At 44.7% G+C, this 20926-nt stretch overlaps 1 non-coding gene across 1 annotated transcript; it reads left to right on the forward strand.

The window, feature by feature from the left end:
- The first annotated feature begins 19999 nt into the window (after window positions 1–19999).
- On the forward strand, window positions 20000–20072 carry TRNAV-CAC (transfer RNA valine (anticodon CAC)). The gene has a single exon. It is a non-coding gene; the product is annotated as a tRNA-Val (tRNA).
- The last annotated feature ends 854 nt before the right edge of the window (window positions 20073–20926 follow it).

Genomic DNA, 20926 nt, shown 5'->3' on the forward strand with positions numbered 1-20926 from the left:
ACCTGACGAGAGTGTGTTCAAGAATGAGTGGAACTGGAGACAGCAAGTATGGACAAGTCTTCACGGAATTCTTGAACCCATCAAGATTTTCTTTTACCTTAAGCTTGTCAATTGCCTTCTGTTGCTCATAACCAAAAAAAAAAGAGTCCACTAAGGAAGGAGGAAAGCAGAAGGCAAAAGAAGGTACTGAATACCTCCTATGTGCCGGGAACTTCATACACATTATCTCATTTATTTTTAATTTTATATAATGACCTATAAAGTAGGTATTCTTTATCCCCATTTTACAGATAAGGAAACTGAGGCTCAGAGAAATTATCCACCCTTGCGTTCAAACTTGCATTCAAACTCAGATCTGACTCTCTTACAGCACAGCCACGGGGGGAAAATGTTATTGAAGGGACCAGAGGGTGGTCACTGAGGCTCTACTTGTGCATTAATATATATGCCAGTGGCTCTCGAACTTCAGAACCACATGGAGGGCTTGTTAAAACACAGGTTGCCAGGCCCAGTTCAGCACTGGGCAAGAGAGAGGGGATAATTTGCATTTCTAACAAGTTCCAGTTGGTGCTAATGCTGCTGCAGGGACCACACTTTGAGAACCACCAATCTATACCATCACACTCCGTCGCTCAGGCTCAGGGTGCGCGAAGAGCCCCATTCAGAACTTAGATCTCTCAGTCCCACATATTTTCAGGCTACTAGAGGGGACCTCACAGCATTAGACTGTAATCCTTTGGCCCCTTCTTTTGAATCCCTCCTGAGACCTAGCAGTGGGCAGTCATAGGCACTTCATTTAAAATGTCTTGTGTTTAAAAAAAAGTCTTGTATTTAAAAAGACTCCCTGTATTTATCATTATATAGCCCATAATCATTTATAATCATGATTGTCAAATGAGACATGGAATTCCTTGAATTCCACTACTTCAGAAACAGTTTCTTTGGGAAATTTGATAGGTATATAATCTAGGGGGATTTCTTCCCAGTTCCTGCAGGCCAGGCTGCTACAGACAGGACTATCCTGAAATTCATGGACATTTCTTGAGATTTACAGCCTCTGTGAGATAATGCGGAGAACAACCCATTGGTGCCTCGCCCAAACCTTGCACGGGCCCCTTTGGGCTGAACAGCCCATCTCCCTGATGCTTTCTGCCCAGACCATAGTTCCCAGCCCTAGAATTTTGTGTCTGCTCCTCTTTGACCCTGCCTATCCTTGCCCAGCCACGGCGTGGGGCTGGGTCCCTTTTGGGTGTCTGCATCAACAGGAGAGAATGCAGGGCTGAACAGCACATCGATCTCAGCGTCAGACACTCTTGAATTCTATTCCACATTCACCCAGGCAGTAACTATGTTCCCCCAGGCAAATTACTTGACCTCCCTGAGCCTCAGTTTCTTCTTCTGCAAAAAAGAGACAAAAAGAGGGAAGTCCCTGGCAGTCCAGCGGTTAGGACTTGGCACTTTCACAGCCGTGGCCAGGGATTCAATCCCACAAGCTGTGCAGCGCAGCCAGAAGAGAGAGAGAGAGACAAAAAGAAATATCTCACAGGCTACTGCTGTTGATTATCAAAACTATTTAATAAATGACCAGAATAAAGGATGGTTATTAACAGTTATTTATCTATTCATTTAGCAAGTATTTATTGAGCACATACTATGTCCCAAGCACTGCACTAGGAGCTGGGGATACAGCAGTGAAGAAAGCAAACAAAAATTTCTGCCCTCCTAGAGCTTAAAGTCTGGTGGGAGAAATCAGACAATTAGTGAAAAATAATTAAAATTATTATAATTATTATTATTATTACATGACATTAAAAGGAGCTAAGTTTGTTGGACGGCAGCCAGGGCCTGCTTTGGCAGGGAGTTTGCAATTTTCAAGAGGATGGTCAGGGAAAGGCCTCATGGAGAAAATGCTCTTTGGACAAAGACTTGAAGAAGATGAGGCCCTGAGATTGGGGCATTCTACATGGGTTTGAAGACTAGCCAAGAGGACACTGGGCCAGGGCAGAGTGCATGAAAGGAAAAGGATTAGCAATGGGGTCAGGGCGTAATTATGTGGTTTTTATTAATGGAAGTTACAAGCCAAAGGTAACTCACAGCTGCTCTGTCAGCTCACCTAGTGGCAGCTACCTAAATGACACTTTTTAAATAATTGCAGTATATTACACATGACACAACAACCCTTTGTAAGCACATTTGAGTAATCAGGTCTTTCCCTTTATTGCCAACTGTTATCAAAAGCGACTTCCACTAATACCAATAAAACCCCAATTCCCCAAAGGTGTAACTGGACCACGTGGGAAGGAGCAGCTGGATCTCTTGACTTGTTCCCAGAGACCAGTCTTCCTTTCGCGATCTATCCCAGCCACCGCCCTGATGGCCGCTAGGGGGCGTTGTTCCCCACTTAACGCCCTCCTGGTCTTGACGAGGAATCATCGCGCTCCTTTAATGCCCCTGAGCACAGGAGTCAAGGCGTTTGCAAATACGAGGGCGGAGAGCAAAGGGTAATGAAACACTGCGGACCCGTTGGAAATGTGATCATCTGGGGCCCTAGGCCAGCCCCAGAATCCAGCTCTCGGCCAGCCTCCCTGAGGTAGGCAGCTTGCAGGGTGTATGTGTTCATTGAACACATCTCTGTTGGGTGAATACCATGTGCCAGGCACTGTGCTAGGCAATGGGGATATATTTTTAATAAAAGAGGCACAGATCTTACACTTGACAAAGAAATCAATACATAATCCCAAAGTGGAATAGGCCATTGAAGGGAATGGAGAGGTGTGGTGATAGAGAACATCGGAACCGGTGTAAGGTGGCCAGGGAAGACCTCTCTGAAGGGGTACCCTTTAATCTGAGACTTGAGGAGGAACGGCCTGCCTTGCAAAGATGGAACCAGGCAGGGGGAGAGGCTGTGTAAAGCCCTTGATGTGTTAGAAAACCAGAAAGAAGGCCAGAGGGGCTTCTCATTGGGCAAGGGCAGGGGACCAGGCTCTCTGACACGGCGTTTGGACTTCACCCAGGCTCGAAATGGAATCCTACTGAAGGTCTTTAAGCAGGGGGGTTCCTAAATGACCGCACCAAGATCTCCATCCCACACGCCCTTCAGTGCGGCTTGGACACGCCCCCTCTGAGAGGTGGGGCCCACCTTCCCACCACCACCCCTCCCCCCGGTCCGGGCAGGGGCTGGGACTGCTCTCCCTTACGCAGGGGGTGAGGCGGCGGGCTGTGTGATTCTGGAGGGCATGGGGTCCAAAGGATACAGCTCCTGCCTGCCTCCACCATTCTGGATGCCTGCTCCGGGGAAGCCAGCCATCATGCTGTGAAGCCAACCCGAGGAGCCCAGGTTGAAAGCCCACGTGGACAGAACCACGTGGAGGGGAACTGAGGCCCCCAGACACTAGCCGACAACAACAGCCAGACAGATGAGTCAAGACGCCTTCAGAGGACTCCAGCTGTCAGCCCTGGAAAGCCGTTTGAATTCCTCCCCCACAGAATCCATCAATTCAAAAAATGCCTGTTTGACACCACTAAGTTGTGGAGAATGTATTACGCAGCATTAGGTAACCAAAACAAAGGTCTGTTAGAGCGTGAACTGGCTGGAGGCGTAAACAGTTTACGAGACATTTCAATTCCTTTAAGTCTAGATGCAAAGAACAAGACCCTGAGATAAAGCAAAATGCGCTTTCTCCCCTGCCTGGGATAAAACTTTCCGGTCTGACGACGCCCCCTCACACTCAGGTGACTGACCTACGGAAGAACCATTTCCTGTAGGTAGGAGCCACCTACCCACAGGTGGGATGGGCGGGGCCTCGCGGTGAAGGACCACGTACAACAAACAACAGGATCACCCTGGTGGCCCTTCATGGCGCACGCGCCGCCTGGAATCGTTTCCCGGCTTTAACTCTTGAGCATTTTCAGCTTATTCGTCCAAGGACATGTCCACCTTAATTTCATATTTGTAGCAAAGCATTTGTCAAAAGTAATTCTTTTTTCCATGATATGTAACTTTCTGTCCCTTCAGTGTTTTTGCTTCCTTTTAAATGCCTTTTGCTATTTTGCCTGCTTTTAGCATTTTAAAGACTTTTTTTTTTAGCCATTTCATCCAAGTACCTCCATCTTAATTGGCTGAAAATCCTTGAAATGTTGAAATGTAGCTAGGCAAGAAAAATACAGCCAGGATAGAAGGCTGCCGCTGGCCTTCAAGGAGCAGCACCCAGGATTCAATGTCTTGTCTTTGGCACATAAAATTCAAAATCCAGAATGCAAAATTCATTCTTTGTGGTGATAAAACAAATGAGTCATTTTTTTCTTATATTATTACAAAATAAATACATGTTGATTGTAGAAATTTTAGAAAATACATAAGCCAAAAAACAAAGGAGGAAGAGAAGGGGAAGCAAAAGCGGGGGCGGGGGTGTTAGAAATAACCACTATCATTACCCAGAAAGTTATAATTTCTCATTAATACATCTTGGTAATCTATCAGGTCTTAATATGCTCATTTGGTGCCAAGCCAATCTCTCTCTTGTTTTTGTTCATTCAACTTCTGTACAAACATTTCTTAAGCACCTACTAGGTACCAGGCTCTGTATTAGGCAATGAAGCTACCGCAATGAACAGGCAATTATGATACAGCCTGATACCTGACACTGTGGGGAAAACAGAGGGCACAATAGGGATGCAGGGGAAGGCCCCCGACCCTGGCAGGTTGGGGGGCTCAAAGAGAGACGTCTAACTGGACTTCAGAGATGGGTAGGAATTAGCTAGCAATGGGAATGCCAAAGGCATGGGGGCCGGGTTGGAGGGGAACTGCAGAGAGTGGCCCCCATACTGCAGGAACTGAAAGAGGATCTTATGGCCGGAGCCTGGATTGCAAGGAAGGGAAATCCGGACATACGACCGGGATAACGCACAAAGGTGAGATCATGAGGCCCTTTATCCTAAGAGAATTCAGACCATCTGTGGCCTGTGGTATGACTGGATTTGAAGAAGGGCAGTAGTGAAGGCAGGAAGACTAGTTAGGAGGACTCTTCACTTACCAGCCCTGGCTGGAGATGCTAGGGGTCCATGGAGAGAAGGGGAGAAGGGACAGATTGGAGAGACATTTAGGAGGCAGAATCATCAGGAATTGGTGAGTGACTGGATATGGGGGGTGAGGGGAAGAAGGATGTTGAAGGTGACACGTGGGTTTCCACATGGACACGTAGATATATTTGTGGTCTTAGTCACTAAGAGAGCAGACACCGGGCTTCCCTGGTGGAGGAGTGGTTGAGAATCTGCCTGCCAATGCAGGGGACATAGGTTCGAGCCCTCGTCTGGGAGGATCCCACATGCCGCAGAGCAACTGGGCCCGTGAGCCACAGCTACTGAGCCTGCGCGTCTGGAGCCTGTGCTCCGCAACAAGAGAGGCCGCAATAGTGAAAGGCCTGCGCACCGCGATGAAGGGTGGCCCCCGCTTGCCACAACTAGAGAAAGCCCTCGCACAGAAATGAAGACCCAACACAGCCATAAATAAATTAATTAATTAATTAAAAATTTAAAAAAGAGAGGGAGCAGATACCAAGAAATGGGATGAGGGAGATTTTGGACACATGGAGCTCCAGGTCTCTGTGGGATTCCAGCTGGAACTCAACAGTGGGGAGGTGAATGTAGTTTGTGTTTTTGTCATTCATGGCTGGTTTTCAGGTCCCCTGCATAGCATCTGTCCCTATCAAACTTTTCCATGTTGGTAATTAGCTGTTTCTCTGCTTGGATACTGGGTTTTGGACTCTTACCTAATTCTGAACCAAATGGTTACAGAAAAAAAGCTAAACAACTTATTGTTTTGTCCACAAAGTATCAACATTCAAAACAGACAAAAACTAAGAAGTGGATTCACATAGGTGTTTGCGCTTGTAGACCCTCCACCCACAGCATCTACCAACCCAAGGACATGTCCCTCTTCCCTTATTCAAGGGACCCATGGACCAAGGGACCCACATCACCAGGTCTGCAACCTGTCGGGGCTCAGAAGGTCACACTGCTTAGTGTCATTTAGGTTAGGCTGAGAATATCGGTCCATGAGGACAATCTCCGTATTCCACAGATGGCTGAAGACTCAGCTCCTGGTGGCTACAAGGCACCTTACAAAGAAGAAAGGAAGACTAAGGCAGTGAAAAGAGGCTGCCAGGACTCAGGAAACAGGCTCAGATGATTTGAGTGTTTACTGTCAGGGTAGTGGCACCTTCTTGTGCCAAAAAGCCGTCCTATGTCTGCTCCTTGGAATCTCCCCTCCATCCATGTCTAGGAGAGATTCCCCATCAGGCTGAGCTCCACCTTTCTAGCCTTGACTGTCAAAGTGAACCAGAGGCAGACCCTCCATAACTCCTCGTGGGGTATCTGGACATTGCTGAACCGCCACAGCATGGGTTCAGGGTCACTTTACATCCACATCTTTGGCTACAGACAAAAGCCTTTTAGGTGGCTCCTTTGCCCCATTTCAAGGTCTGCCTTCCTACCTCATTTCCCACTGCACCAGGAAGGGGGCATGGTCAGCTTCCTGAATGGATTTACATGATGCATGCCTTTGTGGCTTCAGGAAATGGACCAAAAAGCTTTCAGTCCATTAGTTTGTCCATTTATCCATCCACTTAATCCTATGTCCTGAGAATATGAGAGTAAGAGAAACAGACATGTCCCTTGCCCTCATGGAGGTTATGGTCTAGTGGTGGCAACAGCATTAATCCTGAGGCTCAAGGAGGCTGTTCCTAGTCAGCAAGGCATCTGCCAAGGGAAACACAGAGAGTGTCTCCTGCATCTCTGGCCGTGTCCAGAGATCTGGAAAAAACCCAGATTCTTTGTCCCATGCTCCCCTCCCCGCAGGGCACAAGAGTCCCTATGTAAATCAGGCCCCAAGATCATGCTACAGGATGCTCACGTATCTCCAAGGACGCTATGCAAGCTCAATCCTAGTAACGACCTGGATAAGGAATTGGAAATACTCTCTCAGCTGCTTTAAGAAGTTGCCAAGGAGAATGTTTGATTACTTGAATATTCAACTAGTGTAAAAACAAACCACTCCCTTGAATTTAAAGTCACATTTGCTCTCAGTGTGCCAAGGTATCCTAACCAGGTGAGATGCCACCTCACTTCATCTTTCTCAGTGTTGCTGCACCCCTGCTCTCCCAGGCAGTTACCCTTGCCTCCAGGAGAATGTGTTTAATTTTCAGCATTTTCATTTCTGCCACTAACTATTAAAATTCCACTAAAATTGAGAGCTCACAGCAAGAGAGCTCTCAGGATTGTGCCTCTTTATCCAAGACGCCCAGAACTGGGCCCATCGTGGTGGAAGATGAGGTGTTGACAAATGACAGCCACTCTCTGAAAGGAGAATGGATAGATGTATGGGTTATACTTCTTAGGGGTCTCCTATTTGCAAAAGAAATTGCTTAAGTAAAATCTTCTCATCAGAAGTGATTACAAAGGAAAAGACTGGCCGATAGACTTAAATATTTAAAAGTCCAAAATTTTAGAGAGATGTCACAGAATTAAAAAGAGAAGGGTTCAAGCAGAAAGAGAGATGACAAACTGCTATGGTCATACAATAGAATATGACTCAGCAATGAGAAGGCACACAACATGATTAATGGCAAATATGGTATGCTAAGCGGGAGCTGTCAGGCTCAAAAGGCTACGTAGTGCATGTTTCCATTTACATGACATTCTGGAAAAGGCAAAACTATACGTCAGAAAAATAGATCGGTGATCACCAGGGTCTGGGGTTGGGGAAAGAGGTTCACTACAAAGGCTCATGAGGGGATATGAGAGGTTATGGAATTGTTGATTGTAGTGGCGGTGACACCACTGCATGCATTTGTCAAACCCCTAAAAAGGGTGGATTTTCGCTATATATAAGTTGTAACTCAATTTCTAAAACTTTAACTATGAAAAAAAGCAGACAGAGGAAAGTACTTAAGTTAAATATGTCAAACCCTGAAGTAATTTAGGTGTTTAGGGACACTTCAAGACCTAATAGATAGATAAAGAATATAAATAGATAATTTATATGGGCAAATACAACTGGTAAAAAAGCATATGGAAAAAATCCATACTATTAAATTTTAATGCAGGCTAAAGCAACCTTGACATATCATTTAAAACCTGCCCAAGTTGGCAAAATTTCACAATATAAACAATATGTAATTCAGGCCAAGCTGGAGCGAAAGTAGGACCTCATTCATTAAGGGTGCCATTGTAAACCAAAATGGCCTCTTTGGAAAGCACTATTATAAAATGTTTCCGATCATTTAATTCCTGGAAACTTATACTAAAGAAATGATTCAACAAAAGCAAAAAGCTATATGTCACAAATATGTTTATTACTTTCTCAGTTATTACAGAAAAATAACAACTAGAATCTATCTAACTGTCCGACACTAGACAACTGCACTGTAAATTATGAAATATCCACTAAAAATGATATCTGGAATACTGAGAACTTTAAAATGTTAATAATGTACAGCCTTGAGTAAAAAAAAAATAAGACCCAAAACTGTATGTACAATGGTTTCTCACCGTAAGCAAGAACTAGATTTTATTCCCTGTAAACAAAACCATCCCATGTATTTCAAGATAGCAGGAGCCAAAAATATTTGGAAAACAAGTATAGGGATTGTGTTGATTTCCATTTCTCTGCTTCTTTTTCTCCCTTACCAGCCGTGTAGGAAAGTCACATCTTTTAAACCTTGGTTTCTTCATTTTTTAAATTATTTATTTATTTATTTATTTATTTTTGGCTGCATTGTGTCTTCGTTGCTGTGTGCAGGCTTTCTCTAGTTGCGGCGAGCGGGGCTACTCTTCATTGTGGTGTGCGTGTCTCTCATTGCAGTGGCTTCTCTTGTGGCAGAGAAGCAGCCACTGCGCCACCAGGGAAGTACCCCTTCATTTTTTTTTTTTTTTTTGCCGTACACAGGCCTCTTACTGTTGTGGCCTCTCCCGTTGTGGAGCACAGGCTCCGGACGCACAGGCTCATAGGCCATGGCTCATGGGCCCAGCCGCTCCGCGGCATGTGGGATCTTCCCAGACCGGGGCACGAACCCGTGTCCCCTGCATCAGCAGGCGGACTCTCATCCACTGCGCCACCAAGGAAGCCCCCCCTTCATTTTTAAATCGAGGTAAAAAATGAGTGTAAAGTATTGGGTTGGCCAAAAAATTCTTTCAGGGGTTTTCTATAAAATGTTACGGAAAAACCCAAATGAACTTTTTGGCTAACCCAATTAAAAAAAAGAAAGAAAAGGAAAGAAAGAAAGGGGAAAAGAAAGAAGAGAAAAAGTAAGGGAAAACACTTTCTAAACTATAATGTACTATATACACAAAACATTGCAATTACTAAGAAATAGCAAAAAGTTAAGGGATGGTTCCACAGGAATTTGGAACACTAATAAATAGCAGTGCTGATGACATAAGATTTTAAACATCAGGGACTTTGTGTGTGTGTGTGTGTGTGTGTGTGTGTGTGTGTGTGTGTGTGTTGTGTGTGTGTGTGTGTGTTTATGAGCTGATTCTAAAGTGAACTTTTCTGGCAGTTTTTAAAATTGAAAGACAAGGGACTTCCCTGGTGGCGCAATGGTTAAGAACCTGTCTGCCAATAGAGGGGACGCGGGTTCGAGCCCTGGTCCGGGAAAGATCCCACATGCCATGGAGCAACTAAGCCTGTATGCCACAACTACTGAGCCCACGTGCCTAGAGCCCGTGCTCTGCAACAAGAGAAGCCACCGCAATAAGAAGCCCGCGCCCCACAACGAAGTGTAGACCCTGCTCGCCGTGACTAGAGAAAGCCCGCTTGCAGCAACAAAGACCAAACGCAGCCAAAACCAAAACAAAGACAATATTTACAACCTAATTTATTCCCCAAGCTAACTTTTAGCAACTTGAAGAAAGTTTCTTTACTTTTCCGTGTTTTGGGTAGTTCTTACACAATGGGACAATGCTCTCAATCAGTTAAACTGTCTGGATAAATTTGATTTAAGGATGTGTAGTACGTGAAGTCTGGAAGCAACAGTGAAGAAAAAATATAATTATCACAGTGTCTTGAACATACATGTTATTGAACAAGTGAGTGAATGAATGATCGAATGAATAAATATGGACAAGGTCCAGGGAGGATTTTTTTAATCACAGTGGCAGGCTTGTGGATAACTGGGTGTCATGGACAGAACACAACTTCAGAAATTCCAGGTTAAGAGGTTAAGACAGTAATTGAAATTGCATCTCAAAATTTCCCAGTCCTGACATCTAACACAATGAGTAAAATAGTTAAACAAGCAAAGAACCAAAAAGTCATCAGTACTATTCAAAGAAGACAAAAGGGGTAAACCAATGAAAGATCAATTATGGAAAGAAACAAAAAATTCTGGAGCAAAGCAAAAAGTACAACATGGCATGGCTGTCAAGCCACCCTCATCGCCCAGAAGTTCTACCTGTAAATCAACAAAATCCAGGGAAGTTTTATTTAATCCCCCAATTCTTATCTCTTTCTCTTCTGATATAGAAATAGGGGAAAGGGCTACTGGGAAGAAATAGGGAGAGATCAGGAAACAACAGAGAAAAGTGAACAGATAGAAAGGAAGGCTCCAAACCTATATGCTGAAATTGAAAACAAGACACAGGATATCCCAGCCCCTGGAGAAATGGGTGTACACCCCCCCCCCAACCCCGCCAACTGAGTGTAGTGAACCTTGATCCAGGATGTTTGGCATAATTTAGAAGAGAGAATAGAGTCCAGGCAACAGACAGCATTTTTGCTTGGAGAGGAAACAATCTGGTTTCAGATAGGGTATGGAAAGAGTCAAGAAGTCATCCACGCTATATAATTGCAAATAGAATGTCCAATCAGAGCTGCCCGAGCATAAGTAAAATGAAAAGAAATGTGATAGAAACTGTGCAGACTTACAGCAAAAAAGAAAAGAAGAAAGGAAGGAAGGAGGAGAGAAGGAGGGAGGGGGGAGAGGGAAGGAGCGGGGGAGAGAGGGAGGAGGAGGGAGAAAGGGAGGAGAGGGAAAGCGGGGGAGAGGAAGGGACAGCAAATATAAAACAAAGAACTCAACCAAGAAGAAAGCATGACTCCAAAAAAAGAAGGAAATCCCTTACAACTACTTCGTACTATACAGCAACAAATAAGAACATGAATGTCATAAAACAAGAGCTCCAAACAAGAAAATAAAACAACAGAGTGAGATGCTCTAAATAGAGACTGAAGAACTAAGGAAACAAACTGAGGACCAAAACAACAGCAATATTATAGAACTAAGACATAATTCAGGACAGCAAAGAAAGAATGGATCTTGTGCTAAAAATTGAATTACTGAAATAAAAAGCTTGCATTGCAATTAAAATGACAAACATTTTTAAACTGTTAGAGAGAAACTAATAGATATGGAAGACAAAAAATATCCAACATATGGATATTTGATTCCTTAAATTAATAATCCAACAAAGATTAGAGAAGATGTACTTAAAGACCATAAAGTGCAAATCATTTTCCTGAAATAAAGAGAGGAATGATTTTTTAGCTCTAAGAGCACAGTTATCCATTGCAGGAAAATTTTAATCAGAATGCTCAAATATATCCCAGTTAAACTGGAATTATATAGAATCAGAAAGAATCATTCCAACACTCAGGAACAAAAATAAATTACCTACAAGGAAGGAAAAAAATTCTAGCTATCCTCAAACAATTCCACAGGGACTTCCCTGGTGGTGCACTGGTTAAGAATCCGCCTGCCAATGCAGGGGACATGGGTTCGATCCCTGGTCCAGGAAGATTCCACACACCATGGAGCAACAAAGCCTGTGCACCACAACTACTGAGCCTGCGCTCTAGAGCTCACATGCCGCAAACTACAGAGCCCACGCACCACAACTACTGAAGCCCACATACCCCAGAGCCCGCATGCCACAACTACTGAAGCCCGTGCTCCCTAGAGCCCATGATCCGCAACAAGAGAAGCTACTGCAGTGAGAAGCCCACACACCGCAACGAAGAGTAGACCCTGCTTGCTGCAACCAGAGAAAGCCGGCGCAGCAACGAAGACCCAACACAGCCAAAAAAAAAAAAAAAAAAGGATTAAAAAGTCAATTCCACACCAGCACTCAATGCCAGAAGACAATGGAATCATGTCTACAAAGTTCTAAATGAAAACCAGTGTATCTTGAGAAGGTTACGCCCAGCCCATGTTGTTCAAGCCATACAGGACCCGTAAGTCATTTGTGAAACAATGACTTAAATAAATAATTGAGGAATGCAAAAGAAAAGAGCTGGTGATGAGCACTAAATCTATTTAAATATAGAATCAACAGTAAATATGTTTTACTATGGTTTCTTTGGGAAATAAATTTAGATAACTGAATATGTAAATACATATATTTACTGAATGTGAATGTTATAAGCCTGTAAAATTAAAAATAATCATAGTGTAACTTTTTAAAAAATCAGGAAACAAAAGAAGTGATAGGAAGAAATGCATAAATCTCAATGCTCCCATCTTTCTTGGCAAGGATTACGTATACTAGCTAAAAACTAAAGCATGTAGCTTTCACAAATCTCCAACCACTTAATTCACATTCCTTTTCCCTCTCTCTCTCTCTCTTCCTCCTTTCCTCCCTTCTTAAAGGAATATTTTATTCTATCTCTTGTGATCGACACATTTATTTAAAATTCAACAATTCTTTCCATTTCACTATAATTTCTTTTCTTGTATTGAATTTCAATAAAAGTAAATTATCAAATTGAATACTTTTTAATAAAATATCATTTCATTTTAATAAAATACTTATATCTATCCTCTACTATATACATAATACGTAAAAATATGTGCATGTATACATTAAAATCTATCTGGAGCAGGATTCACTCTGTGTGCACCAAGGTTAATTCCAAGCGGTGGGATTTTGCCTTTTTTCATGTGTGAACTTTTCTGCACCCTTGATCTCTTTAAAATAAGCATGTTATCTGTTTAAAAAGACAACAGATTGGTTGTATTATTCAGTATGGATACCAGAAGTGTTAGAGGCGGAGAGGAAGGAGGGGGGATGTCGGGTGGACAGGGAGAGAACAGAGGAGAGAAAGTAGCGAGGGGGACCAGAAAGAGGAGAGGGCAGGAAGGAGGGATGAGAGAACGGGAACCGCAGGGGGCGAAGAGCGAGGAAGAGCAGAGAGTGCAGAGAAGTGGGGAAGGGAGGGGAGGGCGCAGAGGGGGGCGCTGGGGACCAGCAGGAAGTGCTGCCTGGCCGCAAGCTGACCTACTTTTCTTGGGCCGATTTGTCTGCAGCCAAAGCTACTGTTGAGAGAGCCCGGTGCTCGGTGAGACTCGCAGGAAGCCAAGCCGGATGCCCACCACTGCCTCCTCCTCCCTATGCACAGAGGGCTGTCAGTTTCATAAACTCCAGCTTCCCCAGAAAAGCCGGAATCCCTTCGCAGACAGCGGGGCCAGGCTTCTTGGAGAGATCAGGGGGTTTCGTCTATAAACCCGAGTCCCCCAATGGGATTTCCGGCCAGAAAGCAGATTTCCTTTTCCCTGGGGCAAGACTAGACCCCTGTGCTCTGGGACCCTCACCTGATGCTCCCTCTAGGGCCCACGCTTACACACCACACACACACACACACACTCCCTCCTGGTCCGGGCATCTGCCGGGACTTACTGACTGACAGGTTCAGGTTGTCAGCTCAGCTCTGCCACTTTCCGCCCAGTGTCCTTGGGCAAGTCACTTGCTGCCTTGGAGTTTCATCTTACTTGTTTTTTAGATGGAGAAAATGCCATGTACATCTCATGGTCGGGGTGAGGATTAAATAAAAATAATGTGTGTGATACTGCCCGGAGTGGCAGCAGGCACATGGTGGGTGCTCAATATAAATGCTGGTTTTATCTACTCGTGAGGAGGCTGCTTCCTAGGGGACACAGCTGATGGCTCCAGACGCTGGCCGATGCTGCTTTATCCACAGATGGTCAGGAGTGATTTACGTCATGATAGTTACCTAAGCCCTGAGACATGAAGTAACAAACTGCTTGGGAAAATGCCTTCGTTCTAAAATATTTCATATGAAGTAGTTTGGCCCCATGCCCACCACCTAAAGAACGATCTTTTGGATTATTGGTACAAAAAAGTAATAAACACAAAGCAATCGCTGGGATACGATGGAGGGTGCCAGAGCTTTAGGTGAAATACCTCTCTTAGCCTCTCAGCAGCAACCACCAGGAGGAAAACTGATACTGAAATAAGCAGCGGAGCTGTGATTGGACATTTGTCATTTGGGGGTCATGTGTGTGGGGGGGGTCCATGACCCCTTTTTATGGTTAATATTATCTTGATTTCTTCTAGGGAAATTACTTCGTCTGCACTGTACCATCTCGGGTGACTGAAAACCAAAGTCTCCTGCCGTCCCCAAGCCAAGGAGTGGGCCCATGACCCCACTGGCCAATTGGACTCTCCCTCCCCCAGGACTTGGAATCATGAAGGGAATGTGCAAGGACAGGAGAAAACAATCACACCAATAATAACAATAATAATAACAACAGTGGGTTTTTTTCTTTCTAGTGGTGGTGGCCTATCTAGGTTACCATTGCTTCCACCGCCAGCACCACCCACAACCCATGAGCCTCATGTCTGTCCCTGTAGGCCCACCTCTCTCCAGAGCTCCAGACACAGCAACTCAGCTGACAGCTGGACAGCCACAACCTGATGTCCCAAGGGCACTGACATGCTTAAGACTGAACACCTTGCCCTCCCCTCACCCCTAAACCTGCTCGTCTCCCGTGTTCCCTGTCTCAGTGCAGGCCACCACTGTTCACCCAGTTTCCCAATGGAGAAACCTGGAAATTATCCTAGGTCCTTCCTTTTTCAGCCCCCATCCATCTGGTCTCCAGGTATGCCAATTCTGCCTGCTAAAGAGCTTCTAAACCCATTCCTCTTTCATGGGCCTCAGTTCTTCTGGAAGATGGCAATAGCTTCTCTAGGAAGAGGCCTCCTGCCTCTGGGCCTTTCTCCTCCAACCCATCTTCCATGTTGTAGTGAGGGCGATCTTTCCGAAATCTTCCATCTGGTTATGTCAGGGGCTTGAAACGCTTCAATACTGGGCCCCTTGCTCCTCAGCAAAGCCCAGACTCCTTATCATGATAAACAAGGTCTTGTATCTCTTGGCACTCTGTGCCATGCTTGTCATCTCTCAACACTCCTACCCAAGCACTCTTCTCTAGCTTTACGAAATTCATCACAGATTCCAGGACATTCTTTGCTTTTTTGAGCCTCCAAGCTTTTGCATGTGTTATATTCCTCTGCTTAGAATGCCCTTCACCCTCTTCTCTACCTAGGAAACTCTTCCTGGTGCTCTGCGATGAGGCTCAAACATCCCCTATTGAGGGAAGCCTTCTCTGAGCCTCACAGGCAGAATCTATCACTCCTTCTTCTGAGTTCCCATTATTACACCTATACCCCAATTCTACTCTAGCACCTACTTTACCATATTGGATTTATCCTACAAGTCATGTGTTCATCTGTCCCCTTCGACCAAGACACCACTTCAAAGAGTGGGATGAGTGAATGAGTACATTCTGGTTGGAGATGGGGAAAGGAGATAGTCTTAGGTTTGCTTTATTTCCCAGGCAGAACATGGGAAGCTGGTTTGAAATGGGCCTCTTTACATTTCTGAGAGCGAATAAGACCTAAGCCTGGACCTGCACGCAGCCATTCTGCCACTATGAGGTAAACACTGCCTGGGAATGGAACCCAAACAAAGAAAGAGTTAGTACCTGGAGTGAGACCAAGTTCCCATGGTGACATCTGAGCCCCTAGATGCAGCTGTGCCTGATGTCAGACATAACTCTTGAACTTTTCAGTTGTGTAAGCCATTCCCTCTGTTTGCCTAAGACATTTTGAACGTGGATTTTCCATCTATTGCAAGCAAAAGAATCCTGATATCATTAAAAGATGTTGAAATAACAATACTCCTTGAGAGAAAACCTTTGAAATCCACAGGTCATGCATCAAAATAGAAGTATGGGATCAACTTAAAGAGACAGAATGGCCCTGAAGCTGCAATACTTGACTGCAACCTAATTGAACAGACTTAGAGGGCATACCTTGTGCCTAGGCTCTTAAGTTACTGGACACAGAAAGTGTCCATGAGAAGGAGGGTTGGTCAGACACAGGTGCCTGGACAAAGGAGGGCTGTGGAGCAAGAGCTGGCAGTGGCCATCCAAGCACCATCTGGGTTAATAGGTATCAGAGTTTCCTTAGCAAGATTCCCCATCTAGCGCAGAGGCTCTGAACCTGGGGTCCCCGGGCTGGGCTTCCTGGAACTTAGTGACCCTCCTGAAATTGTATGTGCAGTTGTACATCTTTCAGAGAAGAGTGTCCATTGTTTCAGTCAGACTCTCAGAAGGGTTGATTATGTCAAGTAGGTTAAGATTTGCTAATGTAGCAAGTGAAAGGGTTTCAGGTATCCTGGTAGAGAAACTCTTCTTTAAAACCACCCAAATGCTTTTGTATACTTCAGTCTCATTCTCAGGACACTGCCCTGTGATAATCAGCTTTCCCGTGTGGCTTGCCTCCAGGAAGAGAATGCAGTGAGCAACTGATGGGGGCACCTGGCTCCACCTGAGAGCTGTGTTACTAACTGCAAAGTAAGAAATGCGGACATTGGGAAAGGAGGGAATGCATTCTCCTAGGCAGCCCCAGGTGCAAGGGTAACAGAACCTGGGAATTAATAACTAGTATTTGCTGAGCCTATGTTCCAGATGCTTTCATATGTTACCTTATTTAATCATAGCAAACCAGGGAGAGGGAAATTATTATCCTCATTTTTATACGAGGACACCAAGGTTTATAGAAGTTTAAAAATTTCCTAAGGGTCACACAGCTGCCTTACTTCCAAGACCATGTGTTTTCATGCTGCCAACAATGACCACAAACCACATCCAAGGAACAGTAATCACGTGTTGGTCTGTGTGGTAACTTTGGTGATGGTGCTACTGTCTTGATTCCCCCTTCCACATGTTTCTAACAGTGGACCCCACCTCCACCGCTGGCCACAGGTCTGTGAACCCAGGCATAGCTGACTGGGATATGTCCCTGGACAGAGAGATTGACTGAGGGATGAAAACATGACCCACCTCAGGACCATCAGAGTTATTCCCTGGATTGTGTAAATGGGGAAAGCTCTTTGCCTCTTGGGTCTTGGAAAAAGAAAAAACTAATCTTCAAGAGGAGAGAGTAAAGTCAATCAGAAACCAGAAGAGATGAGAGATGGACAGCAGGACTCCAGCAGTTCTAGGCCTCCAGGTCCAGTTCTAGAAGTTCTCTTTTGCATTCTGTAAACATCTCTCCTAAAAGCCTGGACAGATGGAGTCAGTCACTGGAAAGGCAATAACCATAAACTCCATAGCAACCTTTCATCACATTTATTCTTTGCGTCCAAACTCTACGGTCGGTGCTATTCTTTTTACCAAAAGGAGAGAAACAAGGAACAAAGTGGTTAAGCAAATTGCCCAGGGTCACACAGAGGCGAGTGGCAGGGCTCCAACTCAGTCTCCATGTCACACTGCTTTCCTTTAACATGATGGAAGTACGTGCCAATATCTGAGTCCTACCAGTAAAGAAGAGGAAGGTCATGCCTCAGTTTGGGCAGGGAGCTGGAAGTAGCTGAGATACCCGCAGTGAGGAAGGTTTGCCCCAGAAGATTGACTCTTCCTCACTTACCTAGAGAACCAATGTATTAGTCAGTAATGTATTCTGCTGTAACAAACTACTCCAAAAATCTCAAGGGCTTACAAAAACAAGGGATACCTCTTACACTCAAGTTCGCAGCTCTGCTCAGCTCTGACCCACATCTTCTCACTCCAGGACCCAGGCTGAAGGAACAGCCTGAATTTGGGATGTGATGATCTGATGGCAGAACACAGGAAGGCAAGAGGCCAAGCCAAACTATGCAAGATCGATGAAGGCTTCTGCTTGGACACTGTCTAGATCATGTCCACTCACATTCCACTAGCCAAAGCAAGTCACATGGCCAAGCCTGTCGATACAGTCCACCCACTGGAATAACTCCAGGAAAAAATACATTCCACTCATTGGCATCATTCCTGGAAGTCACGTGGCAAAGGGTGTGGATGTATAATACCTTCACCAGGAGGAAGAAGATGGTTGAAAACAATAACGCAATCAGTTATACCAAGAAATGAGCGTGTGCGAGAGTAATAGAAGACCTGACAAATCTACCTTTCATCACAGGGAGCCTTCCAGCAGGGCTGATGGGAGGAGACTCAAAGCTCCCAGACTTCTGGGAGTTGAGCAAAGACAGTCTCAGCTGCAGACAGTCCAGATTTCAGTGGCAGAAACAAAGAGTCTTGAGAGCTAAGCTTTTTTTTTTTTTCTTTAACATCTTTATTCGAGTATAACTGCTTTACAATGGTGTGTTAGTTTCTGCTTTATAAAAAAGTGAATCAGTTATACATATACATATGTTCCCATATCGCTTTTGACATCTGGAACCCAAACAGAGGGCTCACAAAAGGCCAGAACACAATGGTCCAAGGGATGCCTCATGAATGTGTCATAAGAATAATCATTGTCTCAAGGCATTGGGTTATGAGTAATTTCCCCTTCTGTCTTCTATTGCATTATTGTGCTACTTTCTTAATTGCTCATTTTTATACCCTTGCTGAAATGGAAAACAGCATGGGCAGCAGACGCAACTGCTTTTCAGTGTCAAACCTCACGATGTTGAGGAAGGTTTGCACGTCAGATGACGCACCGGGGCTGAGTAATTTCAATCCTGTGGGACAAATGGTCCTGCCACCGACTGGAATGACTGACAAACAGAAAGGTGGTGATCAGGATAATCTTCTTCCTTGGGTTCTATATGTGTACAAACTAGGCTTCACTTCCAAAACCTACGTTCCAGGAATTTTCGACTTAGATGCCATCTAAGGTTGAAGAAAGAGAATGGCCACCTGTTCTGTATAAGTTGGAGATCATGGATTTCCTTCTGGTCCACGAAGGGAGATTAGGCAATATGGGCTTACAAATGTCTTACCCAGCACTGAATCAGCCCTGTGGTTTTATAAAAGTTAAATATGAGTTTGAGGGACTTCCCCGGCAGCACAGTGGTGAAGAATCCACCTGCCAGCACAGGGGACATGGGTTTGATCCCTGCTCCGGGAAGATCCCACATGCCACTGAGCAACAAAGCCCATGGGCCACAACTACTGAGCCTGCGCTCTAGAGCCCGTGAGCCACAACTACTGAAGCCCGAGCGCCCAGAGCCCATGCTCCGCGACAAGAGAAGCCACCGCAATGAGAAGCCCGTGCACCGCAATGAAGAGTAGCCCCCGCTCGCCGCAACTAGAGAAAGCCCGCGTGCAGCAACTAAGACCCGACGCAGCCAAAAATAAAAAAAAATTTTTTTTAATTATAAAAAAATTGAGTTTGAACCAATGTCAGCCCAATTTGATGTAACTTGCATGGCAACTTCAGCCATGTTCTTCTGAGTTATACAGACCTTTAAACCTTGCCCCTGCTGCTTGACAGCTCTGTGACTGTGGACAACTAATTTAATTTCTCTGTGCCTCAATTTTCTTCTTGAAAAATAGGATAATAATAGCATCTACCTCATTGGAATGTGTTTTTAGGATTAAACACACACACCTAAAGCTCCTAGCACTGTACCCGACATATATCAAGCAAATAACAAACTTTGGTTATAAGTACTAATAGAATAGGGACAAAAATAATTGATATATGTGTGTTCATAGCTTTCCCCTTTCTTCTCCTATTGAAGAGAGGCTGGCATTACTTGGTCAACATTTCCTCCTTCTTCCCTTTCTCCACACTCTCCTCTACTCTTGGGTCTTATGCGGGAAATCTGGCTCATCAGTGGGAGAAGAACCAGAGAAATGGGGATGAGAATTTGTAATGGAAAAAAGCTAAACAGAACAAAACCAAAATCAAGCAAACAATTATGAAGAGAGGGACTTCCCTAGTGGTACAGTGGTTAAGACTCCGTACTCACAATGCAGGGGGCCCGGGTTCAATTCCCGGTCAGGGAACTAGATCCCACATGCATGCCACAACTAACGGTTTGCATGCCACAACTAAGGAGCCCACGTGCCACAACTAAGGAGCTGGCAAGCTGCAACTAAGACCTGGTGCAACCAAATAAAAACAAGTAAATAAATAAATATTTTTTTAGAAAGAAGAAACAGAGACAGAAAAACAGACAGAGGGAGAGAGGGAGGGACAGAGAGAGAGAGAAGGGAAGAATTGGTCCTGAACAATTAAGTGTATTTGTTAAAATTTTGAAAAGAGTGAAAAATAAGAAATAGGATGAGAGATTTTGGAGCTGTGAAAGAGGTGGTAACTGAGATCCACCAAGAAAAGGGACTGAATTAGTTACCTATTGCTGCATAATTAATTATCCCAAAATTTAGCCACTCAAAACAATAAAGATTTATCATCTCACCGTTACTATGGGTCAGGAATTTGGGAGAGGCTTAGCTGGGCTCTTCTAGCTCAAGGTCTCTAGTGAGGGTCCTGTTAAGATATCAGCCAGGGCTAAAGTCCTCTGAAGCCTTGATGGACTGGAAGGCCCTCTTTCGAGATGGCTCACTCATATGGCTGTGGGCGGGAGGCCTCAGTTCCTCGCCTAAAGGGCTCTCCCCAGGGCTGCCTGTGTGTCTTCACAACATGGCAGCTGGCTTCCCCAGAATGAGTGATCAGGAAGAGAGAGCAAGCAGGAAGCCACAAGGCCTTTTATGACCCAGCCTTGGAAATCACTCACCAGCACTTCCACCATAATCCATCCAATCATCAGAAGTCAGTCACTAAGTCCAGCTCACACTGTTCCGCTGTTCAGTTACTGGCAAGCCACCTTGAACTAGTGCAGGTTTAGTTTTACGATATT

Source organism: Pseudorca crassidens, chromosome 20 (assembly GCF_039906515.1).
Source record: "Pseudorca crassidens isolate mPseCra1 chromosome 20, mPseCra1.hap1, whole genome shotgun sequence".
In the NCBI taxonomy this organism is placed as follows: domain Eukaryota; kingdom Metazoa; phylum Chordata; class Mammalia; order Artiodactyla; family Delphinidae; genus Pseudorca; species Pseudorca crassidens.